At 42.2% G+C, this 9,262-nt stretch overlaps 1 pseudogene; it reads right to left on the minus strand.

Moving 5' to 3' along the window:
- Positions 1 to 8,899: 8,899 nt before the first annotated feature.
- Positions 8,900 to 9,023, minus strand: LOC148522199 (5S ribosomal RNA; annotated as a pseudogene).
- Between the last annotated feature and the right edge of the window lie 239 nt (positions 9,024 to 9,262).

A 9,262-nucleotide genomic window follows, 5' to 3' on the forward strand; every position in this document is an offset into this window, starting at 1 on the left:
AAATCCTGTGTTGACGCACATTCACCTGCATCAACCCGTGAATTTAAAGTCGGTGTAAAATGAGTATTATAGGGTAGTTACATGGGACACACTTTTATTGGGGCAGATGTTTGGCACACATTTATAGGGACAGATATATTTAGGACACATTTATGGGACAGGCAAATTGGGCACATATTTATAAGGACAGATGTTAGGTATACATTTATTTGAAATATAAGTACTAATAGTCGAAACAATTATGATAAACTGTACAATAACACTGAGTATTAGTGATGTCCATAGATTATGTTTGGTAGAAATACATGCACATCCAGCAAATCACAGTTGGGTAAGTGCTTGGCTTTGAAAAATATTTTTTTTCACTAGGGATTATTGCTATTGGTAACCACATTCATTTATAGCGTGATGTGAATGCAACATCTTTTACCTATGAAAACCCATGTTTTCTCCAGCAAAATGGTTTATTGACCTTTTATTAATAGAGGTCTGCAGTTTCTGGGCAGCAAGGATGGTGTAATGAATAGCATTACTCTCTTGCAACACTGAAGTCTTGGGTTTGATTCCTGCAAATGTTGTTACTGTGTGGAGTTTGTATGTGTTCCCCACATTTGCATAGGTTTCCTCTGGGTGCTCCAGTTTCCTTCTACAACCCAGAAACATGTCTTATTTGTCCTCTGTAGTCCAGTGTAGCTAAACTTTTATTGAATGTGTAATCATTTTACTTAGTAGGTTGCAATGAGACATTGGGCCTATTTCAGAGGTAGACGCAAAGGAAATCGCTGCTCCGGATCTGAGAAGTTAGGCAAAAGTAGCAGCTACCATCTTTTGTACTGGGGAGGCCACCCCAAATGTTCACTGTCTGTCAATCACCCTGTGTCCACCACTGTCCTTAGTCCATTGCAGCATATGTGCAGTGCAGCTCTGACGTATGTGCCATAGTCAAAACATTTCCCACTTGTGAAATAAAATCAAAACTGTATCCACCTCTTAATCAGGCCCAGTGACTGTAATCCTCTCAGGAATAACCTCCTACCTCATGCATTTAGTTAGGCGTTAGTGACCCAGGAATATGTGTGGCATGGGGAATGTGGAAATTCATAGACACATACTAATGTGGCAGAGAAATAAAAAGAAAATGGTCAAATGCCAGTTAGCAGATAGACAGCAGACAGGAATGATTACAGTTAGAGCAGCTCATTATTATGATGCTAGTGATGAATATACATTTTATAGCTTTAATGAAAGGCTGCTGAAATACTAGTAATGTATAGGAAAGGGGCATTTGTGGTTAAGCCATGTCAGATTGATAAGGTAAGATAGGTAATGCCCTTTCATCTATCATTTGTCATAAAATGATTTTGTTTGTCAACAATAATAAAAATAGGCATAACAAAAATATTTATTTTAAAGGAGTAAAAAGAGGGTATACAGTATTTATATTCCACAATTAGGAATTTGAATATAATTTATGTCTCCATAATCAGAAGCAGGTACAGTATGGCATATAATGGTAAACAAATAGAACATTTGATACTACTTAAGTAAAGAAGTAACAGACACTGGACCTGATTCAGAGCCGATCACTAGCGGCCGCTCGCTCGTAGGTGGCCGATGGTAAGCGACCGCGCATGCACACGCAATGTTCTGCACATGCTCGAAGTACTCTGTGCGATCGCAGCCCACTCGCTCGCCCAGCAAAGGCAGCCCAGTGAAATGAGTGACTGGAGAGGTTGTTTGTGGGTGGTAACAGGGGCAGGACACTAATAATGGGGGAGTGGAGGTGCGATCGGCATGCTTCTGTGTTTCAACACCGTTTTTAAGGCGTGCATAATTAACAGGCAGCGTCATAGTACACGTCACATGCCTGTTTTTTACACTGAAGTCCTCGCAGTGCTTGCAGCAGGGTAAGGCAACCACAAGTGCTGCGAGCCCTTCCAATGGTCCTCAATGCACCAATGTTTTAATACACTTCCTGGAGATGACATGCGCTAGTGGGCGTATCTGCATACACAAAGCGATCGCTCGCACAAAGTGGGCGTGCTTATGCCTTTCCGAGCGAGCGCCTGCCATGACGTCACTTAGCTGAATTTGCATACGCTGGGTACAAGTGATCGCATCTAGCGAGCGGCTCTGAATCAGGTCCACTATTCATACAATTACACAAATGTAAAACAATAACATAAGTAAAATGTAAGATAAAATACATTTCTGTGTCTATCTACTAAGTGAAAAGGGATAATTGAGAATTATATTACAGATGAGAAGAAATTGGACTTATCACCAGTAAGGCTACAGAGAGACAAAGTTTCAATTTATATTTAATAAACACTAGAGGATCACATCCCTGCAAAGCTAAACACAAATCTTTATTTCCCTGTAAAACTGGGCGCTTTTCTAGGCATCTCCCGAGAGCTGAGGAGTGTACAGTACCTTGACTTGAACCCATCTACACACAGGGCCAGATTAACAATGGGACAGATAGGACTACAGATAGGACTACAGCTCCAGGCCTCCACATACAAATAGGCCCATATTGATGACTGCAATGTCACCAAAATCACAGTTGGCCATAAATCATTAAAAATAAATGTGAAGTACTAAAATGTAATTTCTACTTTCCTCTACTTTTTTGAAGTGGGGAAATCATAGTATAGTGGGGTACACAGCCAGGTGGCACTGGCCACACACACACACAACAGGTCACAACTCCTCATTTTCTCTTATCAGGCTAAATGTATAGAAATATTGTAGTTATGTAGCAGTTAATAAACAAAAATTTACATGAATCACATTTAACATTCTCTTTTTTGTATACTTTTAACAATATCATTTTTCATGTGTCAACATACGAATTCCTTAATGAGGTGCTAAACAAACCAATTTTGGTAAGTATACTGTACATCATCTTTTGATGCTATAATAGCACTACGGTATAGAGTTTTATTTGAATTGCATTTATTATAAACAAACAGAGAAGCAGTCTGATGGTACTGTCATAACACAGGTGTAACATCAGCAGACAGAGTAGTAATTGTAATAGGGTGCAGAGGGCCAGATTCAGGCCTGGTCGCAAGTGCTGAGCGCTCGCAACCGGGTCGATGGTGGCCCACAGCGCATGCACACGACGGAGCAGGCTCCGTCGTGCACATGCGCAAGACCCGGCTAGCGACGGGCAATCCGTCGCTCCGGGTCTCGCATCAAAGGGGGCGAGCTGTCGATGTTGAGTGATAGCTTGCCCCGTCTGGTGGGCGGGCCGGGGGGTGGCTGCCCAAATGGAGGCGTTCCCGAGGAAAAGCTTGCCATTTGGGGCAGCCCCACTGACATCATGAGTGATGTCAGTGGAGAGCTTCCGGCTCTGTTAGAGCCGAAAGCTCTCTGGGGCTTGCGATGAGTGAGACCCTACCACAAGGGTCTCATCGCAAGCCCGATGGTCGCGATGGTCTTGACCATCGCAACCATCATCATGGCCGCTCGCTATAGCTATGCGAGTGGCCAGGAGGCCGCTCCTAATAAAACCAGCGCCCGCCCTGATTCGGAGCGAGCGATCACTTTTTGCGAGTGCTTCTGAATCAGGCCCAGAATTCTGACATTGCCGAATCCCGTTCGAGACTGCCCGATGTTTTCAAGTAACAGTTTTTTAACAGGCAAAACCAGGTGGATTTTGCCTGGTAAATAACTGCTGTTTTAAAACATTGAGCAGTTTTGCACCGGACTTGCTGATGTCAGAACTCTCCACCCTGTCACATTTACCCCAGAGTCCAATTCTAAAAAATGAGATTAGTTCAAAAACATTTCAACATTTTTTATACCCACTTTCTTAAATCCATATTCAACATGTCTAGTTCAATTGGGTGTGAGTTTTTTTTTTTGGGGGGGGTGCTTTTTTTTCCCCCCAGCTTCAGGACCAGTTTTTTTAAATTGTATTCTGCAGGTATCTGGAGAGCACATACCCGTGGCCAATCAAAACTGGGTGCAAGGGAAGCAATTTTTTTTGCAGGCAAAATCTTGACCCAAATTGCTTATGCCTGTGAGTGTCAAAGAGGTAAAGGCTGATAATCGTTTGTCCAATTTGGATCATTTGTCCAAATGTATATAAATATTTGTGAACAGGGTGTTATGTAGACCAGTTTTTAGAATACATTTTAGAAATGCTAGAGCTTTTAAGACTGCTGCAAAATACATTTATGGATATGGCTCTAACCACTTAACTGGCTAATATTTTTTCCAAAAAATGCTCACAAATTGTCATTTTTTATGATTGAATTAGATCAAGAACATCTAATTAAAACTTGTCCAAAATGCTTTTATTATTTTTTTAAACACAGTACACCAAAAAAATAGTAATTTGCATGGAATACTTAAGTAATGGCCATCGACAGCTGTACCATTGATGGCCAATGGTTTTAAACTATTGTTCGAAAACAATTGATGGTTTAGCCACCGATTGTTGAGCTCTGCACATGCACAGGTTGTGGCCTTTGGGCTGCCATCGATGGAAACAGCAGGCCGCACTGTGGACCTCATTCAGAGCCGGTCGCACAGAGCGTGTGGTCGGTCTGAATGAGGGGAGGACCTCTTGAATTTTCAAGACGTCCTCCTTTGCGGTGGTAAGGCTGTGGGTTAACACCCACAGCCTTACGACCGCCTAAGTTGATGGTCGCGATGGTCCAGACCATCGCGACCATCGGGGCTTATGACGAGACCCTAGGGTAGGGTCTCCCTTGTCGTAAGCCCCGTAGAGCTTTCGGCTCTGTCTGAGCCGGAAGCTCTCCCCCAAACGGCAGGCGTTCCCATGGGAACGCCCCCGTTTGGGCTGCCACCCCCCCGGCCAGCCTTCCAAACGGGGCGAGCTGTCAATCAACATCGACAGCTCGCCCCCTTTGGATTGAGATCTGCTACGACCGGCACTGTTGGTCATAGCGGGTCTCACGCATGTGCATGACGGCGCCGGCGTGCGCATGCTCTGTGGGGGGCCATCGACCCGGTCCGAGCGCATCGGTGCTAATGACCGGGTCTGAATGACCCCCTGAATGCTCCCGGTGGCTGCTCCTCTCTCTAGCTGCCAGGTGTTCAGAGGTGGGGACAGCAGGCAGTGTACTGTTCCCAGCGGCAGCTCCTCTCTGCAGCTGATTATTGTTCAGAAGGGGGGTAATGGGTAGTGTGACTGTTCCTAGTGGCTGCTCCTCTCTGTGGCCACTGGGTGTTCAGAGGGGGGGAAAGTGATGGGCAGTATGACTTTAACCAGCAGCTGCTCTTCTCTGTAGCTGCCAGGTGTTCAGAGGGGGTGGGGGGGCAGGCAGTGTGAATGTATCCAGCGGTGCTCTTCTATGCAGCCATTGGGTGTTCAGAGGGGGGCACGGTGGGCAATGCTTATTGTTCCCAGTGGCTGCTCCTTTATGCAGCCACCAGGTGTTCAGAGGGGGGTGGTGGGCAGCGCTTATTGTTCCTAGTGGCTGCTCCTCTATACAGCTGCCAGGTGTTCAGAGGGGGGCTGGCAGGCAGTGCTTATTATTCTCTGTGGCTGCTCCTCTATGCATCTGCTGGGTATGCATAGAGGGGAGACCGACAGGAGCACTTATTGTTCTATGCATAGAGGAGCACCTGCCAGGTATGCATAGAGGGGGCAGCCCATCACTGCTGTCCACAGCGATTGGGACACACTGAGTGAATACACCGCTACCTAAGCTGTGGCTGCTCTTCAGCTGCTGCATACAGCTGAACTGCCCAATCACTGTGGCCAGCAGTAATTGGGACACAATGGGGGTGGAGCTGCTGGTGTATGGGAACCAGGCAGTCCCTCTTAGATTGGTGTATGCTGGAAAATTTCCAACAGCCTCCCACTGGGCATTTATGACTGGTCGCATCAGATGCGACCACACCAGGCAAGTGGTTAATGACAACTTAAAAACAATGCTTGTGAATTTAGGCATGTATAATCTTCATGGTGATTATAAGTTTCACTATAATGGTGAATTCTGAAATTTAGCAATGGAAAAGACATTATTTAATAAACTATTAAGCCCCAAACTAGTAAATTACAGTAATTAAAATTAGAGAGCAAAGTGTGATTAAATATCTGAAACACATTATTACAATGAATTATTAATAATTATTAGTGGTTTTTTTAAATTCAATCTTTTTTATTGAAATGTTAAGATTATAAACAAAAAAAAACCATAAAGAAAATAAACATAATCATGGCAGGGAATACATATAAAATGCAGCATACAAATGGTTTTACACCAATATATTATTACAAAAACTATTAGACTAAACAGGATATAATCAAAATCCCCTAGTAAAGGAGCATACAAGAACCCAAAGGTGCCATTCGGGTTTACGAATCTTGATACCCAAGGTATAGTAATTAGAAGAAGCAAAACAAAATATGTAAATATGCAGCCAGTAAAATCCTAAATATACTAACCGTATATCACACAAACAAATAGCTGTCAAAATAACAAAACAAAACAAATACACCCAAAAGAAACCTCACCATAACCCCCCACCTTATATAACCAAACCCAACCTAGTTATACTTTGGATTCCCTAACACCCATCCTCCCCTGAACTACACTAATGTACCTACAAACCCAAATAGCAGATGGTAAACTTACATAAATAATAAGGGCAATAAACTGAATGACCTAAGCTAGGCTATACCCAGCTCTCCCGTGCTGTACAAAACTGGAGCTCCTCCCATAGAGAATCATTGAAAATGTTACAGATATACATATAACACAGCACATATGAATTTAAAAAAAAAAATGAAAAAACAGGATATGTAGAATACAAAATTAAAAGTAACAATTAGTAAAGCATGATAATGGGATGCAAATTATTAGACATTAGTCTGGCCAGGCTTCGGTTCCTTGAAAGAATGGGAATAAAGGAACATTCCCATCCCAACTCACTCGAGGAGAACTAGGAAAGCACACAATATACTTAAACAGTAAATCCCGTACTTTCACTGCACCAAATAGGATTATAGAAGGAAAATTTTGAAGTCCCACAGTTGCATCAAATTAATCCAGGAAGCAGGCGGTCATATCCACTGTGAGGACTGTAAATTCAGACATCAGATGAGAATCTGGTTTAACCCTTTCACAAAGGGGTAAAGCAGGGAGAAATTATGTCCACTGACATGGTGTCAAACTTACTGAGAAGTCTCTGTGTAGAGGCATTGATAGCTTGGAGGCTTTGTTGCAGAGAACTAGACATGGTTGATGTAAACAGCCACAACAATTATAGAATCTCTGTAACCAAAGCTAGCAATCCAACAGGAGTAATTAACCCAGTGCAGTAATTTCAGCACAGCAGAAAGCTCGAACCAGCGGTCGTGAGTAAGCCCCTGTGGCAAAATGGCGGCAGCGAGCACACCACCAGAGCTCACCAGCAGAATCCACAAAAAAGACAAGTAGTAACCACCAGGGACAAGATGTCAGCCGTCGAACCCCAGCACATCCCATGTCACCAGGACAGGCCAAAAGAAATTGTTGGAGCAATGTTTAGGAAGCAGCACAGCCAGGCCAGTGGAGGTCACTGTCAGAAAGCAGGAAGGAGCCACACAGCACAAGAGAACAGCCGCTAGAGCCAGGAACACCACACCGCGGGACCCAGCCACAGAGATTAGCGTGCAACAGGTAAGTAAGCACTAGACATAGAGTCCACCGGTGAAATTCAGGAGATGAAGGAAAGAGTACTTCACTGCTACACTGTAGTTACAGAGAGTACGTCCACACAAACAGGATTTTTTATTAGGATGAAAGAGGGAAAGCTGGCAAACACATCCTATGGCCTGCTACTCCAGGCCACGCTCCTATAATTATTAGTGCTTATTACATTACTCTCCTTCACACACCCATTTCCTGAAAATGTATATTGTTCCCAGAATCTGTATAAGATGAATTTGCCTCCTAAACTCTACTGTAAATCTTTAACTTCCCTCCTGAATTATAAAATCACATCAGTAGACAATTGCTGGCCTTTTTTTCTTCCCATAACATAGCTTAATTTAAAACAGAGATGTGGTTCAAATACTTTATTTAGTTTATTCAGCTTGTGTAGTGTTTTATGCTGTGTCAAAAGACTATCCTTTTATTTCAGTACAGCCTGGAAGGACTCATAAGGCATTTTCTGTATTGCGATTGTGCAATACTAAATAATATAATTTAAATGATTTACTAGCAGGGGCATAGCCAGAATTTTGTGTGCCCCATAGCAGCATCTTGAAGAAGCTCCCACCCCAATGCTTCTATAGAGACACCTATTTCTATAACAAGTGTTACATTTATGCCCCATAATAGTGCCCTAGTTAATGTTATGCTCTGTAGTACCCATGCAAAAATGGTGACTGTTACATTCCCATATGTTGGTTACACAATAAAAAAGGGAGAGATTCCGCACAGAACTAAAAAAAGAGTAGTTACTATTATAAACCAACCATCTGTCATCTGTATATTGATTATATCATCAACTATTGTTGGTGGTGCTCCCAAAGCCCAATTATATACGTTTAAACATAAAGAAGAAAAAGAAGGATTTATTGCTGGGGCACTATTTAGAAATTAATATGTAGTTAAAATATAGCCTTTATTATTTGTCAATAAAATTGTAGGTACCCATACACAACATAAATATTAGCAGGTGTTGTCAATTAATCACCTTTATTTGAACAATCTTATATCATATATAATGGGTTTGTAAACATACTATCACCAAACAGATATAAGTTATCCGGCAAAATATTTATTCAGTATATATTATACTGAACACCAAAAATTATTGTGACTTATGGTTTAGTCACATGATGATCCATCATAAGTTAGACAGTGGCACAATTAAGTAGTTGTATAATGCTCTGCCATGTGCATTTTGGTCCCAATTGTTCTCTTTTAACCTACAGCACCTGGTATTCCCAAGTGGTCTCCCATCCAAGTACTAGCCAGGCCTATTACTATATAGCTTCCAAGGTCAGACGAGATTGGGCAAATTACTTTAAGAAATGTATGGCTGTAGATATACTAAGGGAAGTCGTTTTCACACCAGAGCAAAAAATGTAGGACTATCATGGTTGAATAGTCCATTTTATTAGTAAAATACGTTTTCAAAAAAAGTTATGCATGAGCATACGTCATTTGTTACACATAGAAGTGATATGTTTTACTTATACTTTATCATATGTATATATTCCACGTGTAACCAATTAGAGAGAAATACATACAGATCTCAAAAATTGAAGGTGATGGGTGTGTTGGAT

The sequence above is a fragment of the Taudactylus pleione genome, unplaced genomic scaffold, assembly GCF_031769625.1.
Source record: "Taudactylus pleione unplaced genomic scaffold, aTauple2 ptg000151l, whole genome shotgun sequence".
Classification (NCBI taxonomy): Eukaryota; Metazoa; Chordata; class Amphibia; order Anura; family Myobatrachidae; genus Taudactylus; species Taudactylus pleione.